Raw genomic sequence first — 19,644 nt, forward strand, 5'->3', positions numbered from 1 at the left:
TGGGAACCAAGCCACAGTCAGAACACGGTGAGGGCCGAGACGAGCTTCCTACAGCCTGAACTGGGAAGAGGAATCGCAAGTAGTTTGTGTTTTTCTACACAGACCTGTCCTTTCAGGTTTTGTTAAGTTCTGGAAAAAGGGAGAAGCCAGGTACACCTCGGTGAGGGACGGTGTTTCTGGAGGTGGCGCGGCTTCAGCCTTAATGTGGCCGTGTGGTTGGGAGGCTCAGAAACTGCCCTCCAAGGGCACTCATCTATTCCTTATTGCAGTAATACCTCGTTTACAGAAATCCACAGAAATGACAGAGCAGTGCGGGAGGCCTCTGGTCTGGATGGGTTTGTGTGGACTGAGGTCACGGGGTGTTGTCCCAAGTGCTAATCCTGATCTGGCAGAGGCTCTGTTCCCAAATAATTATTCCACAGTTTCAGAGCCTATATCTGAGTGATAGTCTTTTAACTTTGTTGCATAAAAGTAAACAAAGTATGTCTTGAGGGTCTAAAAATCTATTTAGTAGTCATGGCTGTAAACTCATACCTGGGGCTTTGGGATGGAGTGAAAACCACCATCACCTGGCATGGACGCTGCGTGGTATTTTTAGCATGGCGGCCTGCTCGTGCCTTGAACTCTATCTGCAGTGTGAGCAACAGCTGTGCATTTGAGAAATGTGGGCAGGTCAGCTTGCTCCTCCAGGGGCCTGCAGGCGTCCAGGTGAGGGGCCTGGGATGAGGCCACGTCAGTGGGAAGGAGCTTGGTTGTGTCAGCAGATATGTCTGTCTCTACAGGCCCGCAAGCCCGCCAGAGCCCAGTTTTCCTTTGGACATCTGATGCCAGAAAAGAAACCTGTTTCTTGGAGATTCTCGTAGTTTATATTAATGAACCGTTTGACCGTACCTAAAATGTTATAAATGCATGAGGCTTTACAATTTGGCAAACGTGTAACTCACATGTCATATCAAACTGTTAAAGATATTTGTTTCACTTGAAGGTTTTTAGCATTTTATGTGCAAACCAAATGCCAGTAGCATTTTGAAGGAGTATTTTGGAATTTTAAACACAGTGGGACAGTGCTGCGTCTCTGGGATGCTGGTGAGGTGGACGTGACCCCAAGCTCTTGTAGCTTGCAAGCAGGATTCCTAAATTGTCACACCTGCAGTGCTGGAAGTCAAAGTGGATTTCTGTAAATGAGGTATTAGTGCAATAAGGAACAGATGAGTTCCCTTGGAGGGCAGTTGCTGAGCCTCCCAGACACCCCAGGAGGAAGCGGGTTAGGGGGGCAGTTACCCACCAGAACCTGGACGGTGGAGCCGGGTTTGCTGGTGGCCCTGCGTGGCTGGTCATTACGTGCAATAAGAAACAGATGAGTGCCCTTGAGAGAGGTTTCTCAGCCCCCTTCAGAACCGCAAGTGGAAGATGCCCCAAGGTCGGGGGGTGGGGGTTCGGTTATCCACAGAAGCCTGCATGGTGGAGCTGGGTTTGCTGGTGGTCCTGCGTGGCAGGTCATTACATGCACTAAGGAACAGGTGGCTGCCCTTGAGGGCGGTTTCTCGGCCTGTTTCGGAACTGCAAGTGGAAGACGCCCCAAAGTGAGGGGGGGCTGGTGGTCGGTTATCCAGTGGGGCCGGATTTGCTGGTGGCCGCTGCGTGGCAGGTCACTGCGTGGAGCAATGGGGAGGTGAGTGGAGTGGGAATAGAGGATGCACCCTCCACAGCTACTGCTGGGAGTTGGCTCTGGTAGCAGAAGGGGCATAGATAGAGGGATTCCCATTAGGGACAACACGACTGGGGTCCCATGTGTGCTGAACGCTGAGGTGTGACTATATGTAATCTGTCTGCACAGCTGTCCTGGTGAGTGGGTTCAGTTACCTTCCCATCTCACATTTGAGAAATCTCGGGGGCTCACATCACAGCTAGGTGGGTTGGAAGTAATGTCTCAGGCAGGACGTTGGCCCCAGAGCCCAGATCTTACCCCCTGCTCTTTTGAGTCCACCAAGCTTGTAGAGAGGGGTGTGTGGTGGTGGGTGGTGGCTGAGAAACCAACACAGTAGAAGGGGGGGAGGAAATAAACCAGGCAGGAGACACAGGCAGTGCTTAGGAGGTCTGCATGGGGTCTGGGTGTGGGAGGCACCTCTGGGCCTGTGAATCCCGTTCTGTGCTCCTGGCTTGCCCAACCTTGGCCCTCAGCCACATGCTGCGTGCTTTAGGTGAAATCTCAGTCCTTTGTGTGGTGCGGGCATCTTTTCTCCCTGGCTTTGTCACTCCGTAAATCACGGAGTCTCAGTGGGGATGGCAGGGTGGTTGGTGGTCCATGGAATTTGCCCTCCACCTCCCCATCCTTGTCCTGCCCTGTCTGGCCTGTTACCTGAATCTGTGTCTCTTCAGAGCCTGCAAATGAGTGGAGGCCACAGAAGCCTCTTGCTGACCGACCTCTCAAACTTGTTTATTCATCAGAATCGTGTTAAATGCTGATTCCTAGGCAACCCCATTAGACTCTACACCTGCCTGGCCTGGGTACTTTGGGGGAAGGTACAGAGGGTTGCTGGGCTGTTCCAGGAGGGAATTTGCGTTTGTAGAATGTCCACTGTGGTCTTTCCAGCACTCTACTTTCCATGCTCACGTGGCATTAAACCTGGAAGACCCCTGGGTGCTGTGCTGGTGAGGAAGCCCCGGCTGGAGGAGGGGCTGCTGGGGCTCGGACATGATTCCTGGGCTGGGGGCTGCGGGCTTATTCTCTTCAGTGGGTCTGCTGTTGGGATGCCCTGAGAAGTCCTGCTGTGCACTCAGGGGAAGGTGCAGAGACAGGCTCAGAAAAGACAGACCATGGATTTAAAAATTCCTACTGGAAAATCTTTTATGAGCAAAGTAATTTGCATCTAACTGGAGACAATCATTGCTTGAATAATTTGGTTTGTTTACAAAGTAGGTCCTATGAACAGATTAAAGTTTTCATTCATGCCTTATCTATAATGTAAATAGGAGCTATTACCGCAACCTAAATTAGCTTTAAATTTCATATCAGATTGCAGTCCAGATTACAAACGGTTGCTTGATAATCTAATTGATAAAACGAAGGAATTTAGTGCTTGGAACCCAGAGTGAAGGGAACAGAACTGCTTTCGCTTCTCAAAAGCGTGTGACTGAGTGGTGACCTGGGGTGAAGAGAAGTGGCTGGAGTCATTACACTCGAGATGATCTGCCCCAGCCTTTCTCAGCTGTCTTCTGGACAAAACAAAAGGGTGATAAATGGAAAAATACAGCACTGAGTTCGTCTACGCCCTGAGCTTGTCATACGGTCATTAATGGGCTGTATCTGTGAAGCCTCCATACAGGCACAAAGGAATTAGGCTAGAGTAAGGCGGCCGGCGACCTCTGGCGTCTGGACCGTGTGTCATTTCCTAAAGCCCTTTTGGGTGAAATGACAGTGGCAATGTCGTTGTTCGGAGGAGTGTAATCTCACGTGTGAGATGCAGATTTTAAATGATGCAGATTTTAAACACCAAAGTCAGGAAACTTGGTGGGAGTGGCTGTCTTCCAAGTGGTTTTCTGTGCTGCCATGGATGAGGCGTGGATGTGTCATCTGTTGGTGAGATCCACTGGTGAAGGGGCTAAGCAAACCATGGAGGTCAGGGGTGTGAAGCTGCATCTCTTCTGGCATCCCAAGGAAATACGTTTTGTAAAACTTGTGAATTTGACCCTGACCCTAACCCCAACCCTGAGTGTTGAAGTCTGGTGCAGTGTCTTGAGCCCTCTTCTGCATTGAGGGTGAGTGACTGTAAATGACTGATTCCTCAGTGGTGAAAGTTCAAATTTAGCTTCCCTGAGGAAGCCAGACCTCAGTCACCCGTATCTCCATTGTAAACACTGCAGCCCCTACACGGGTGGCTGCAAGTTTCCAGGCCTTCCTTGGAGAAGCAGCCGTGAGGTGCTTGATGATTTGATAACATCAGCCACCTTCTGTCTTCTGTCTAATCACGGTACAAATGATTCTCCTACAAGGAAATGGATCTGGTTTCTTCCCGATCGTTGGAAGAAGCAGCCCGCCTAGGGACTGCACCGTCCTCTGCACTTTCACAGCGAAGCCTGTGTCTGTCTCCGAGGAGTGTCACGTGTGTCGTGGGAATCGCCTCCTTAATTCTTCCTGCATTTGATAGCTCGGGTAGCTCTGCCTGTTTCACCCGGGATGAGCAGCGGGTGGTCTCTGGCTGCTGTGGGACCAGCGCTTGTGTTTCACCCGGGATGAGCAGCGGGTGGTCTCTGGCTGCTGTGGGACCAGGTCTTGTGTTTCACCCGGGACGAGCAGCGGGTGGTCTCTGGCTGCTGTGGGACTAGGGCTTGGGGGTGCATCATCACATCTGGTGGCCTGTCCAGGTGGGCATCATTGTCTTTTGTCTGTTGCCTGAGGCAGCTGTGATGCCATGGGGGTCATGCTTGTCAGGACCAACCCAGTTCTTCCCGTGTACACCTCTCCTGCTGGAGTGCCTTTCCTTATGATGACTTGTTGAATTAGGGTGGAGAATGCAGAGAGGCTCTGGGCCTCTCTCCCATTCTTACTCCCTGGAGCTGTGATGCCCGACAAGGGAGCCCATAGCCAGAGGCTCCTTTAAATTGAATTAGAATAAAGATTTGATTACATAGCTAAACACATTTGAAAAGAACTTCACAGATTAAATTCCAGATTCAACCCTTCAGGCCCAGTGGCCACGTTTCGGGGCTCATCAGCTGTAGGTGGCTGTTGTCTTTCTGTGTTGGCTGAGCAGATTGGGGCATTTCCAGTTCAGCAGGCAACTCTCTTGCATGGCTCTGCCTGTGGTGAGGGCACCTAGGCTGGAGAGCCTCGTGGGGATCCCTTAGGCCTCCGGCTGCAGCCAGGCTGCACGGTTCCTGTGCCCCGGGTCCTCTGCAGGCCCAGATGGATCCCACCACAGAGCCAGCACTGCTAGACTTGGGTACTGTGTGCAGACAGCAGAGGGTCACGTCCAGGCCTTGCAGGGGCTGGGGTGACTGGCCTCCTTGGCCAGGCTCCTGTCTCCGAGTCTTCAGGGGAAATGCATCCACCATCCACACCGTGCACCAGAGGAAAACTGCAGGCTTCTCTGTGGATGGTGAATTGAGATCATGCAGAGTGACTAGGTTTGGGCTCCTGACCAGCGTGGAACCTGATACCTTTAGGTGGAACCTGACATGCCTCCATGTGTACATGGCAAAGAGAATGCAGCATTGTCAGCTTGAATCCAGATGTGCTCCCGTTTTGAGGTGGAAGGTTCTGGGAGTATTGGCCATTGGTGATTGTGCTGCGTGGAGGACTTTGAATGCAGGCACTGGTTTGGGATAACCCTGGTTTCCTGGTCCTGTATGTGGGCATCCCTGAATATCCCGGACTGGAGGAAGGCAGGGCAGATGGGAGGGTGACAAGAGGTGTCAGGTGTTTCCAGCTTTGGGGACTGATGCCATCAGATGGCCGAGTCAGGATGGTGGTGGCCAGGGACCAAAGCAGGGGTGCGTGGAAATGCCATGTTTCCCGGAGCATGGGGAGGACCTCTTGAACTCTATTCCTGGGCAACAGTTCTTCCATTCTCAGGAATCTGTGCCATTGTAATTGAGTAACAAATTCTGTAATTGCTCTAATTACTTACTGTTAAGTCCCCATCCCATTTACCATGAATTAGCAACAGTGATAACAGTTTGCCTGGTCAAACCTTACCAAGAAAAACCAGTGGACCTAGTTTTAGTTGCCTCCAGTTGCCTCCAAATCAGATTCCTTAGCGGCTTGTGTCCCCACACTTGCTGCAGTTCCTCCTGGGCCTGGCAGGCACATTCCAGACATTCACATCTCAGCTCAGATGCAGGCGTGCACATTATTTATAGAAAATCGCACTGCGCTGTGATCGGCTTGAGCTGACGTTCTCTAGGTGGGAGGTGGAGGTTCAAAAGGTCTAATGGGATGAAATTAGAAATATGAATTTTTAAAATTCACATGTTATGAACTCTGTTCAGTGATTGCCTCTGAAATGAGAGACTATTTGCAGATGAGGCAGTCAGCCTGCAGCTCTCCTTAAATCTGTCCTAGACCTCGATGCCATCCTTTGGCCTCTTCCTGGGTGTGGGGTGCTCTGCTTGAAGCAAAACCAAAGGAAAGAACGTGGTCTGCATCACTACTGCAGCCAGCTCAACGCGCACACCCACTGGGAGGGGCGTTTGATCACTTAACATTTTAAATGCATTTAACATTAAACCAGCAAGTCAGCCAGTGCTTTCTGTAGGCAAGCTGCCTGGCTCATGGGAACCTGACACTTGACTTTTCAGAAGACAAGTAAACATCTTAAGCTTGTTTTTCCATCTTCCCAGTTCATTGAAAAAAATATCTTATGCTTTCTGTTTTCCTAACACACACACATGGAAGAGAAGTGCCGTGAGGGCAGGGGCTCTTGTTTTCCCGGATCTGAGCCTGGCCCTCAAACACTAGCCGAATACTAACACGATATCCAGAGGCAGAAATGCAAATATCCACATGACTTCAAATACCCTAAGGATCTAACATGCCGAGTGGCCCATGTAACTATGGTGTGCTGGGCCATTCAACTGGTGTCCAAATCCCTGTCCAAGTGAGCTATTAAATTTCGAGAATTTTCAGACAGCTGTTTTTGTTGTTGTTGTTCTGTTTTGTTTTCATTAAAGGGATGTTACAGTTATAATCAAGACTATCCCAGGCCGAGTGTGGTGGCTCGTGCCTGTAATCCCAGCACTTTGGGAGGCCAAGGTGAGCGAATCACCTGAGGTCAGGAGTTCAAGACCAGCCTGGTCAACATGTTGAAACCCCGTCTCTACTAATACAAAAATGAACCTGCCATGGTGGCAGGCACTTATAATCCCAGCTACTCAGGAGGCTAAGGCAGGAGAATGGCGTGAACCAAGAGGTGAGGCTGCAGTGAGCCAAGATTGTGCCACTGCATTCCAGCCTGGGCAACACAGCAAGACTGTCTCAAAAAAATAAAAATAAACCAACACTCCCAGTTAGTTCTTCACCAATGTCAGATACATCAGTTTAAAGAAAAATATGAAAGCATGTTTTTAAATTTCAGTGTTGAATTTAACCATATCTTTTAAGAAGATATGAAGATATGAAGATAGAAGTTCCCCAAGGATCAGGGGAGAAAAAAGCAGTTAAGAAAATGTTAAAACCTCAGGAGAAAAACAAGTATGGGTTAAGACCTCAAGGCAAAACTTTTTCTTTGCACTTTGATTTCAAAAGAACAGAGATGCCCAAAATATGAACCCTCCCATCTGCATTTTATATTCGTCTGTGTCCTTTGAAAGGCTGGAGATGGGATCTCAGGTTCCAAAGTGCCTGGCCATGGCTCACATCGGGCTGCATCTTTCACAGCCGTTTACTCCCCTGACTCTGCCTAGAGAGCTCTGTGGCCCAATTTACAAAAAAAAGGTCCTAATTTACTCACGTTCATCACTTTGAGCAGAGTCTCTAGAAATGAGACAAATATTGACACTCCACAGAAGCAAGTACTCTCTTCTGAAAAGTCATGTGGATATTTGCATTTCTGCCTCTGGATATCGTGTTAGTATGAATTCGGCTAGTGTTTGAGGGCCATGCTCAGATCCGGGAAAACAAGAGCCCCTGCCCTCACGGCACTTCTCTTCCATGTGTGTGTGTTAGGAAAATAGAAAGCATAAGATACTTTTTTCAATGAGCTGGGAAGGTAGAAAAACAAGGTTAAGATGTTTACTTGTTCAGAAGAAGGGAAGTGCAAGGAACTCTCAGCTTTGCTGCTGCTGAAGGAGGCCCCTGGTGGAGGCTGTTTCAGAGGTGGGGTTTCTCTGAGAAAGGTGGTAAGAGGCAAATAGGATGCCCCATCTGGTTTGCCAGAGATGGGGAAAGTTAGTATCCCCAAAACAGCTTCAGCATTCTGGCAAAGCTTTGGAAAACCAGCTAGGGTATGGGACCTTGTTGGCCGCTGGGTAGAAGGAAAACATTGCTGGTCCTGAGGACTGTACTGTTCTTCCACTGCTATAAAGAACTATCTGAGGCTGGGTAATAAGGAAAAAAAGGTTTAATCGGCATACAGTTCTGTGGGTTGTACAGGCTTCTACATCTGGGCAAACTTACAATCAGAGTGGAAGGTGAAGGGGAGGCCGGCATGTCTTCACATGGCTGGAAGGGGAGAGAGAGTGAAGGGGAAGGTGCCATGTACCTCCAAACAACCAGATCTCAGGAGAACTAGCATGAGGACAGCACTTGGGGGATTGTGCTAAACCATTAGAAACCACCCCCATGAGTCGATCACGTCCCACCAGGGCTCACCATCAACACAGGGTTAGAGTTCAGCATGAGATTTGGGTGGGGACACACGGCCACACCATGTCAGGCTTCCCATTCTTCTGCACGTGCTTCGCAAATGGTTCTGTCATTGGTTTTTGTTTCTGTTGATACATAATATACGTACATATTTTCAGAGTGCATGTGATACCTTGATTCACCCCTATATTGATGAAATCTGTGTACTTGGTATGTCTTTCACTTTAAATAGTTTCTTTTCCTTGTGCTGGTTATGTGAAGTTATTCTCTCCTGTTTGGAAATACACAGTAGATGACTCACTGCCATCCCCCTGCTGATTTATCAATAGTAGGTCTCGTGTTCCCATTAGGCTGTGTGTTTGTGCCCGTTACCAGCCTCTGCCCATCCTGCTTATGAGTGGGCTCTGCTGGGCCCTGTTGACCACCTACTCTTGGCCTCCACGAGATCTGCTCTCAGCTCCTGCTTATGAGTGAGAACATGTGCTGTTTCCTTGCTTGGCTCGTTTGCTTAACGTAATGTCTTCCAACTCCATCCATGCTGCCGCGGATGACAGGGCTCTCCGCTGTGTGGTGGAGTATTGCTCCTGTGTATATTCGGGCCACGTTCCCTTCATCCCCTGTTGACGGACACTCAGGTGATTCTAGACCTTGGCTACTGTGGATGGAAGCTGAGAGCAGTCACTGGCTTTATACTCAGGGGACGTGAGCCACTTTGATGTTCTCAAGCAGCCTATCCCCAAAGCCCTCCGTAGAATGCCGCATTCGTTTGCACCCACGGCTTCTTCCACTAGGATGAACAGCTGGGAAGGGGCTTTGAGTGAATGCTTGGGTTTCTGTCTTTAATTGGTACCCAGCTACACTGGCCAAGCAGGGGTCCCAGTGACCCTGGACACTACCTCACATAAGGTCCAAAGATGCAGTTAGGTTCTTTTTTTAACTTAAAAAAAAATGCTTTTGACGTGGTTAAGCTATAGCATTATCAGTTAGAGTTTTTCCATATTGGAAAGGTGTGTATTTTATTAGAAGGAAAGAAATCCTGTTAAATACTCTAACCACAGATTAAATCATGTCAAGGAAAGAGGTACTATTTTGGGGGAAAATAACCCTTCATGTCAAAGATCAAGGAGATGACTTACATTGTTTGAGTTAATTATGAAATCTTAAGTGGTTTTAAGAAGATGAGCTGTGGATGCTGCAAGACGTGAGACTGATACTGATTTAATGTTAGTCAGCCCTGACAGTATGTGGCTAATATTTAAAGCTTGCTCCAGTATTGCTTGATAGATTGTAAGTTAATGTAAAGATCTGTTTGATGCTTTTATTTTACAAAATATTATTGAGAAAAAGTTTGACAGCCAAGGAACGGCCTTCAACCAATTTCTTCCTAATTTCTATCACCAGAAAATTTTGTCCTGTTAATTCCAGAATTTACTTTTGGAAAGTTCCTGTAAGGAGAGTAGAGGTATTGGTGGTTGAATGGTGACTTGAATTTAGGTGAAGATCATTAAATATTTCATAGTCATGTTTGTCTTGGTGGTTTTAGCAATTTTATATTAAACTTAGAACTGTGAATCAAACCAAATGTGTTCTTTTGCTTTTGTGATACTCCTTTGTATGACTATACTGGTAAAGAATGATAAAATGTGTATTGGGTATTTTTTCTGTGTAGATATTAGGATTTTTAGGGGAACAAATTAATCATTCTTCTAACATACACTGTGCTGTGTGTTGGGCCTTTGTATATTAGTTGAATCACTCTAATGAGGACCACTTGAAAGTCTGTTTCTATAGCAGATCTTTTATATGTTGACTTGTGTTATGCAAAATCCTTCATCCTCTAAGAAGACTAAGCAATGGGTTGGAGGAGAGATTTTATCACCCTTTAGGTCTATTCCGAATGCCCAGAATTGAATGCAAGTACCAATTATGTTTTTGAAGTGGTGTGTATGTGTGTGTGTGTGTGTGGTGGACTCCTTTTTAGGTCATGGGAGGGAGGTAAAGCAAAGATGAGATTTGCTGATGAACATTTGTGCACATGCTAGTGGAGAAGTCATATGACTTGACTGCACCTGCGTACTCTGATTTTGGTTTCGTTAGTGTCCATAGCCACAAGCCTCAGCCGCCTCTGGGACCCACCCTGAGGGGCTGTGGTGAGGGTTATTACAGAGTCGTGTGTCTTAGTGAAGGGCACAAACGGCCTTGTGGGCCTACTTTGGCTTTGTTTGAATGTCTAGATTGTTAAACTAAGTTTAACATTTTGAGGATTATAAATTGTGATTCTTGTCTAAGAAGAGGTTTCTGTTGTCTCTGAAGACAGGAGCCCCAATACAGAGGGTCCCTGGCTCCCAATGGTTACATTTGTGATTTATTTTTCAACCTTGTGATGGTGTGAACTAGTCACACTCAGTGCATTGTTTGGCCCAAGATGGGCTGCCTCTGGATGAACCCGTTGTAAGTTGAAACTATTATGTCAAATGCACTTTCTATTTAGGATATTTTCAGCTTATGCTGGGTTTATTGGAACAGTTTCAACCCATGGTAAGTCAGGGAGCATATGTGCTCATAAAAGTAGAGAGGATCTCATAGATACCATGAGATACAATGTCTCTGATGTTATAGAGATACGATGAAAGCAATCAAGTGGGACTTGGAAGCCTTGGAGGGACTCACATGGGCAGCTCCTGGAATGCCATCCTGAGCGCCACTGGCTTCTGGATGTGACATCTGTGCCTTCTGCTTAGCCCAGTGTGTTATCGGCTGCTCTTGAGGGCAGAGAGGTCCAGCGTTCCTGTGTTTAGGTATTTGAGCTGCCTTAAGAGGCTAGGTCAATTCTCACTGGTGTCTTCAGGGCTTTAGGCCTTCTGAACAAGCAGGAGGAAGGACAACTTTGTAGAGCTTTGGAAACGTTCTTTAAGAGGGGTTTTGGATTTTTTATGTTGTTTGCAAGGAGGCAACAGGGAGTGCTTGAGCAGTGAGATCCCCTTTCCAACCAATGCAATTTCAGATCCCAGCAGGTAATTAAGGCAGCGGAGCTGTGGGATCACCTTTCCAACCAATGAGAATTCAGATCACAGCAGGTAATGACGGCAGAGGGCGGGTGGCAGAACCCTGAACTGTGGCTGTTTCTGGTGTCTTGCCCAGGGACAGAGCGTGCTGGGGCCTCCGTGGTCCTCTGTGGGGTGAGTGGAGCGCATGAGCTGGGTGCTGCTGGGCCCTGGCTGGCTCCCCAGCCCGGGGTTTATGCAGGACTCGTTAGACAACTTGGAACCCAGAAAGCAGCACGAGGAGAACGGGATTGTGACTTTCTGGATCGTTGGTGCTTCCCAGTCTCAGACACTGAGCAGGCTCTGAGGGATCTCACCCGGAAGACTTGCACAGTCGGCCCCCAGGATGGAGTGGGGCTGCAGCGGGTCTTGCAGGAGCTGGAAGTGGGGGTGAGTTTCTCGCAAGTGGGACCTTTCAAATGGGCCCAGCAGGATGCCTCCGTGGAAATGGTGCCACCTAACGCAGGGCTGCGGCCAGCAGGACCTGAAAGGCTACAGCGGGCTCTGTTTCTGCTCTCTCTCTCTCTCAACACTCTGCATGGTTTTCCTTGGTTTTTGTCTGTTTGGAGGACGCTTCCCCCTTTCTTGCGCTTACCTAGCCTTCTGAGCTTCCTTGTTGAGTATGACAAAGCCCTGAGAAGGCATTTTTATCGCATAATTGTGTTATCCTGGTGGCTGGTTAATGACCTGAAAATGTGGGTGACTCAGTAGCTCTGAGGGTGTTCAATATGCAAGTCAGAGGTGGGAAGGAAATGTTCAGGCAGGCATCAGAGGATCTGTTCTCTGCTTCACACTGGGGCCCTGGTTTGCTGACAGTCTTCACACTCGATCCAAAATGGGGATAATGAAGTCTCACGGATTCGGCTTCAGCTGAGAGCTGCCTCCAGCACAGTCTTGTGTGAGTAACAGTTTATAGGTTTGGTGCGAAGGGCGGGCGTCAGTTGATCTTATTTGTGGTGGTGCTTATGGTGGGTTTTCCGTAAGGAATGTAGACTTTATTAGCTTTGGCAAGGGAATCCTGAGTGATAAATTGGAAGACTGTTTCAGGAAATTCTGGAACCTGCAGTGAATCTGGAATCTGTATGAAATTGAGATTTGGATTCTCACGATTTCCTAATGCTACCCCGAAACCCAGTAGTTGAGACAGTCGTAGAGCTTCAGTTGTGCTGCCCCGGTTCCCCATTTTAAAAGGAACACGTTGCTTTCATCTAGAATGTTCTGAGGTCTGAGTGCTGCCGGCAGAGTGACCAGCTCTCTGCATCAGAGGGGAAGCCAGGGCTGCGCTCACGGCGTCGCGGCAGCTGGGAGCTGACCCTGGACCTCAGGCACGTGTGATGCAGACCATTTTCTGTAAACTCCAAGGGTGTAGTGGTCTCCTTGGTCCTTTACAGTTTTCTGAAGCTTTTGATGTGTCTGCACTTTATAGATTTTTCAGAAGTAGACAGCATTTTTCCACACCCTTGGGCTGAGTTTCGTCGGAGGCTGGTGTATGGGAAGCACGACACCCACATTCTGACAGGGAAGACTCTGGTGCCCAACTGAGGTCAGAGTGGAAATTTGTTCTTCCTTCCCTCCAGTCTGGTCCAGCTGCTCCCTGCTTGGCCAGAAGAAAATCATGCTTATCCAAGTCGTAGGCAAAACCCCGAAGTCAAACATTTGTCTTTTTTCTTTAATATGCCCATTTAGTTTATATGGGATGATAGATAGAGAAATGTCTTTTAGGGGAAAAATTAATTTCCTTAATTACAGAGAACTTTTTGGTTAAAAACTGCAATCAGGAGGCTATTTTGTAATAAGATCTAGTTAAATACTACAGTGGAAAGCTTCCTTATATTTGATCTGAAACTTGGGCCCTGTGTGTGTGTCTGCACGCTCGTGCTCATGACGCCAGGGGCAGATGTGAACTACAGGCACAGTACATACTTTGGTTGCTTTTTTGAAAGTCTTATTGCTTGGCCTCTCCAACTCAAATGTTGAGTTATGTTGATTCTGTTCAGAATGTTTATCCCTCCGTCTAGGGTCCAGTCGTCTTTCAGGGAGGAACCGTCTTCCTCATCTCTGTCTCCTACAGTATTGTATATTTAATAGTCAAATATTTATAGGTTACATGGGTGACTGATCTGTTCATTAGGAGGAAAACAATGCCAATTTTCACATCATTAGAATGGACTTGTTAAATGATTGTTAGTCTAATGAAGTTTCCATGGCAAAAGAGGCTTTGCAGATGTGAGTGTAACGGACAGTGAGATGGGGGAGGACCCTGGGTTGTCCAGGTGGGTCCAGTGTCTTCACATGTGCCTTTTGAGAAGGCAGTACGAGGGTCTGCCTCAGAGGAGGAGACCTGAGGATGAGATAGAGGCCAGAGGGCTGTGGGGTGAGGGCGAGTGTGGGGCAGGGGCAGGGTCCGGAGGGGTGCAGGGCTGAGGCCGGGGCAGTGGTAGGAGGGGTGTGGGACTGTGAGTCAAGCTGCATCGTGGCTTCTATGAATTGGGAGACTCCAGGCAGGAATACAAGCTACTGACCCCTTGTCTTCAGCCCTGGGACTCCTGACTTCCAGGGCTGAGAGGAGGTTTGCATTTGTGGTCATTTGTTGCAGCAGCAATAGGAAGCGAATGCATTGTATCTGTTCTTCACCTCCAAACCTTTGAAAAGTAACCCTGTTGTATTGGCCTTTTGTGTGCCCTAAATTCTAATGAGATGGTTTGTAGGAAATGGACACAAACGATGGCAGAACAAAAAGTTGGACAGAAGCAGTGTCTTCTGTGGTTCTGTAGTTTGGGTCTGTGAAGTTAGATTTCGGTCAGAGTGTGTGGTCTTGTTCAGAGTGTATCTGGAGTACTTGTTCAGAGCTCCTGGGGGAGTGGTCTTTAACACTGTTAGGATTAAAACTCAAAGCACATCAGGGCCAGAGTTCCTGAGTCAGTGTTAGGCCACCTTTGAATAAGAGTTGGCATGTAGAATCTGCCCACTTTACTGGTATGAAGCAGCAAAATCTTTTTTTTTTTTTTTATTTATTGAGATGGAGTCTCGTTCTGTCACCCAGACTGGAGTACAGTGGCGAGGCCTTGGCTCACTGCAACCTCCACTGCCTGTGCTGAAGTGAGTCTCCTGCTTCAGCCTCCAAATTGCATGATTTATTTTCCTGTTTTATATACTTAGTATGTGAAAACTCTGCAAACTTTATTAATACAAATGACATGCCAGAACTTAGGAGAATCTGGCATTTTCCCATGCAAATTAGTAGTGATGTGGAATTCCTGGGCTGATTTGGTTTTATAAGACATGGGGCAGATTCTTTGCCTAATTTCTGTGGAGCTAAGAATTGTTAATCACCCAGCACTCTTACCTCCCGCAACAGCTCAGGTGAAGGGGGGGTTACCCCCACTGTTGTGATGAGAGGCAGGAGACTGAGGCTTAGATGAGCAGGTGACACATTACTGTCCAGCCCCACCCACCTTGTAGTTTCCTGCCATGGCTCAGCTGTCTTCCTGCAAGAAAGGACAGACACCCTGGTGCTGGGTAGAATTCCTTGTGAACCCCTTTCCATCCTCCAGGGAGTTCTTGCTTTACAGTGGTGGCTCATGGGGAGTCCTCTGGCCCACTGAGAAAGTGACTCATGTTGTGACATTACTGTCTCTGTCCGGCTGCTGTCGATTGGGTGATTTGTAAAGAGACATTTATTGCTCACAGCTCTGGAAGCTGGAAAGTCCAAGGTCAAGGCAGTCCAAGGTCAAGGCACCTGCAGATCTGGTGCCCCAGGGCCTGTGGCTCACAGACGGCAGCATCTCGCCGGGTCTTGCGTGGCAGCGGTCATCTCGTCAGAACTCACGTGGTGGAGGAGCAGGAGGGCTCCTCCAGGCCTCCCAAGAAGGACACCAACCCTAGTCCTGAGAGCAGGACCTCCCAAAGGCCCCACCTCTTAATGTATCCCTTCGGAGATGGTTTCAGCATGAGGTTTTGGGGACATTCAGGCCAGAGCCATTGCTCTGCTGTGGTGTTAGGGCTGCATGGCAACATTACTGCAGCAGAGCCACAGCTTCTTATCTGCATTTGCTGCAGGAGGAAGACGCAGGTGCCTGTGCAAGTTGGGGTTCGGTGCAAGAAGTGGAGACCCTCTGGGAATCTTAGCAGGAGGAACTTAAGGGCTTTGAGAACTGACACCTTAGGACTGTAGTTTTCTTCAGACTATAAAAACCTTGGTGTGTGACAATACTGAATATTGCCTGAGCCCTGTGATCCTGTAAAACAGGGATGGTTAAGACATGACCCCTCCCCACCACTGCGCCCCCACTTTTACTGCAAGAAGCCCCTTCCCATGTGGCTTAGGCTGACTGGTGGATGACCATTTACCGAGGACAAGGCCAGATACAGGCCTTCAAACCCCCCTTCTCTGCCTTATAAGTGATTAGCTAAACTGCCTGTTCCCACTAATCAATCACCTCCCACCTTGAAATGGTTCTTCGTGGTGCAGTTGCGCCTAGGAGGGTGGACTTGTCTTTGACTGTCGCCTTCCACAGAGGATGGTTAGGGTGGGCAGGAAAGAATTCTCTGCTACAGGTCTGCATTCCAGGCTGTTTCCAGAAGTGGGAATTCTGGTGTCCTGGAGTCTGGGAATGAATTTCTAGTGTCCCAGCTTCAGGTGGAGTTGAAATTGAGTGAGGCAACCCAGCACACCCATCTGGAGCCAGGAACTAGAGCCATTTTTAAAGTGGCAGTTTCTCCATAAGATTACCCAAAAAATGCGCTCAGCACGTTTCTTTCTTTCTCATATGCATTTGGCCATCTAAAATGGGAATGGTGGTTTTTTGAAGCATGGATGTAGTTTTAAATTTTGAGTATTGTAAACCTTAATGTAGCTTCTTAAAATGTTTGCCTGATTATCTGGAGATTTACTAAACCTTTGGAGTGGTAATAATGAGTTGATCTATATGACTTTGCTTTCTAGGATGCAATGAAAGTACTCTAATTAAAACCTCTGCAGTTGGGTCAGCAGGCGATTGGCCAAAACAAATTCTGCTTTTTGGGTTTCTTTAACCAAACAAGCGAGTAGAGTGTAGGCTGAAGTGGCAAATTCATTTCAGAGCACGCCAGAGCCCTCAATGATTCAGCAGCCTTCTCAGGTGAACGTGTAATGTGCCGTGAGTCTTGGCAAGCCTGGCTACTGACGTGTGCACGTGACACCACAGAGCCACATCGAGGAAGATGTGGTTTCTGTAACAAGTTTTGGAAAACCAAAGTTCAACCTAATTATCCAACTTTGTTACAGAAAAAGCTTAGACCAGATGGCCAAAGACCTGACTGTTTCATGGTTGAGACATGGTTATAAAATTGCCCTTACTTGGTGCCAATCAGTGTTGGTCCACAGTGATACTCCTCCAACCTCACTGAATAGTTTGGAGACTGATATGAGACTGAAAATCTCCTTAAGGTGAAAAGGGCTCTGGGGCACCCGGGAATATCCGCACACCCGTGGCCATTCCCCTATAAGATGGAAAGGACGGCTGGGTCACGCGGGAGCATCCGCACACCTGTGGCCATCCTCTTTAAGATGGAAAGGGCTGCTGGGGTGCCCTGCAATATCTGCACACCTGCGGCCATTGTGGCTGTCCCCCTTTCTGCTCAGTCTCCTCTGTGTTCCCGCATTCAGGCTTTGGGACACTCATGAACAGCTCGTCCCCTGGGCTGGTGAGGAAGGAGTTGGAGGTTCTTCTGAGGCTCTGTCACTGTCTGCCCTGTCATGAGCTGGGCAAGGCAGTGGCAGTGACCCTGGAGGAGTCTGGTCAGTGAGGGCTCCGGCAGGAAGTGCTGAGGCTTGAGGTGGCTCTGCCAGTTGTAACCAAATGTCTTCCCTCTTATTTCCATGATTCCTTCTAGTTCTGCACCTTGCACTGCAGAGTCTCTGTGTATCTATAAATACACATGAGTTACAATACAGGTGTCTCCTTCCCCTCTGTCTGGGGCTGGGCCCAGGGAGTGAAGTGCAAGACCCCCTTACTACTGGATGCCCACCAGCACGAGGCACTGCCTGCCCTGCTGACGAATGCCTACAGCGAGTCCTGGAAGCCGCCTCCTGAGCACCTGGCCTGTTGACGGTGTATACGGGAGACAACGGAGCTCCCCTTGCCCCACCCTGAGCAGAGACTGGGGAGGCGGCGGCAGCACTGCCCCCATGGTGCATCCTTGGTGCATGGAGGAAAGTCTGTTCATGCTTAAAACACAGCCCATCCTCTCAAAAGCAGGGTGACAACCACATTTACTTCTGGAATTTTAAAAAAGAGCCCGTCTCTTTGAGAGAAGAACGTGGCATGTATGTGGGTACCTCCTTTGTTTTTTTTTTTTTTTTTGAGACAGTTTCCCTCTGTTACCCAGGCTGGAGTGCGGTGGTGCGATTTCACTGCAAGCTCTGCCTCCTGGGTTCATGCAATTCTCCAGCCTCAGCCTCCCAAGTAGCTGGAACTACAGGCACCCGCCACCACGCCTGGCTAATTGTTTGTATTTTTAGTAGAGACGGGGTTTCACCGTGTTAGCCAGGATGGTCTCGGTTTCCTGACCTCATGATCTGTGCACCTCGGCCTCCCAAAGTGCTGGGATTATAGGTGTGAGCCACTGCGCCGAGCCGTATGTGTGTACCTCTTTACAAGTCTTGCCCGACCTTTGCATTTAAAAATTATTGAAAAACTTAAGGATGTAACAAGAACTTGATAGGTTTCTCCAAGTAAAAATTTGGAAAAGTTAAGTGAACCCATATTGTGTTTTATTTCTATGAGTCCCACACTTTGATTTTTAAATGTGGGCAAAACATCTGTATGTTCTTCAGCCTGATTTCCGTGGAATCGTGAATGAAATGTGCTGAAGTTGCCGTGCGGATTTTGTTACGTGGCGGTGACAAGTGGGGCTGGTCACTAAACAACTGGAGGGATTCCTGTCCTTTCTGTGCTCCTGTTGGACACTAGGCACGTGCTTGGGTGTTTTCTGTGTGTGTGGACAAGATGACGACAGAATTTCCAGGTTCACACGGTGGTATCTTCTCCCTTTTCTGTTAAAACGTGTCTTCTGCTGCTTCTACATAGACCAAATGTTTCTTTCTCTTGCCTGTCTACATAAACGCTGTTTAACAAAAACTGTATTGTAGACATGTGAAGCTGAATTCCACATGATCAAGCAGATAGAGATGACTGAGTATACTGTTTAGTGGAAGGAAGGTTTAAAATGATTTTTAGCTTTTTCCCTGAAATAGGGAATACTTTTAACTTTTTCCCTGAGATAGGGAATAACGAAATGGGAAAATAATTAAATTTTCCCATGTAATTGTTAGATTATATTCAGTTATTAGATTATTCATGTATTGCAAGGGAAAAAGGAACTAGATCACCCCATGTACCCAAATGAAAATTTAAAGGGTATGGGTGAGTTCATTTGAACTCCTTTAGTTTGTTTTTGTCTGTTTGTTTTTGACAGGCTCACTCTGTTTCTCAGGCTGGGTGCAGTAGTACAATGACAGCGCACTGCAATCCCAACCTTCTAGGCTCAAGTGATTCTCCTGCCTCAGCCTCCCCAACTGCTGGGATTTACCAGGCGTTAACCACCACACACAGCTTATCACCTCTTGGAGACTAGCTTTGAGTTTGGGCATTCACTGAACTATATTTTGGTTAATTCTCAAAGTTTGTCACTGTTTATCTTTAATTTGCTAAAAACTACATGTATTGTGAGATGCGTTACATTTCCTTAGCATTCACGGATTCCCTGTTAGTGGGGCAGAGACACAGAAGGGCAGAATGTGTTCGGACATCATCAGGGTTTCAGTTGAGTCCTTGCCCCTAACACACTGGAGCTCTGGGCTCTGTGGCCCCACGGGGGTCCTCTGTCCACTGAGGGGGCCGGGTTACCTGGAAGGTCCCTCCAGCCTCTGCAATTTTGCCCTTTTCAGGTTAACATCTCATCGTTGTCCTGGACAGCACTGTCTTTCGTTCACTGACCCACGAGTGAACAGCTGGTCAGTGGCCAGTGCTGCTTCCTTCAGCTGGGAGGTGGTCATGTGATAACACTTCTGTGGAATTTGGTTCCTGGTATATTAAGGGTTCAGTTGTATGTTTCTTTTTAATCTGCACCTCTGAATTGGTCTTTTGCTTGCAAAGAGATTGCTTACTGGATTTGTTTCTGAATATTTCGTGGATAACAGGAGAACTTTGCTTATCTGTGTGTTCATTTAATGTGTTTTTGCCAGGCATTTATATGGGTGTGTTAGCCCTCAGCCCACTTTCTGTGTATGGTGGAGTCATTGAAATCATTTAT

Source organism: Macaca mulatta, chromosome 12 (assembly GCF_049350105.2).
Source record: "Macaca mulatta isolate MMU2019108-1 chromosome 12, T2T-MMU8v2.0, whole genome shotgun sequence".
Taxonomy (NCBI): domain Eukaryota; kingdom Metazoa; phylum Chordata; class Mammalia; order Primates; family Cercopithecidae; genus Macaca; species Macaca mulatta.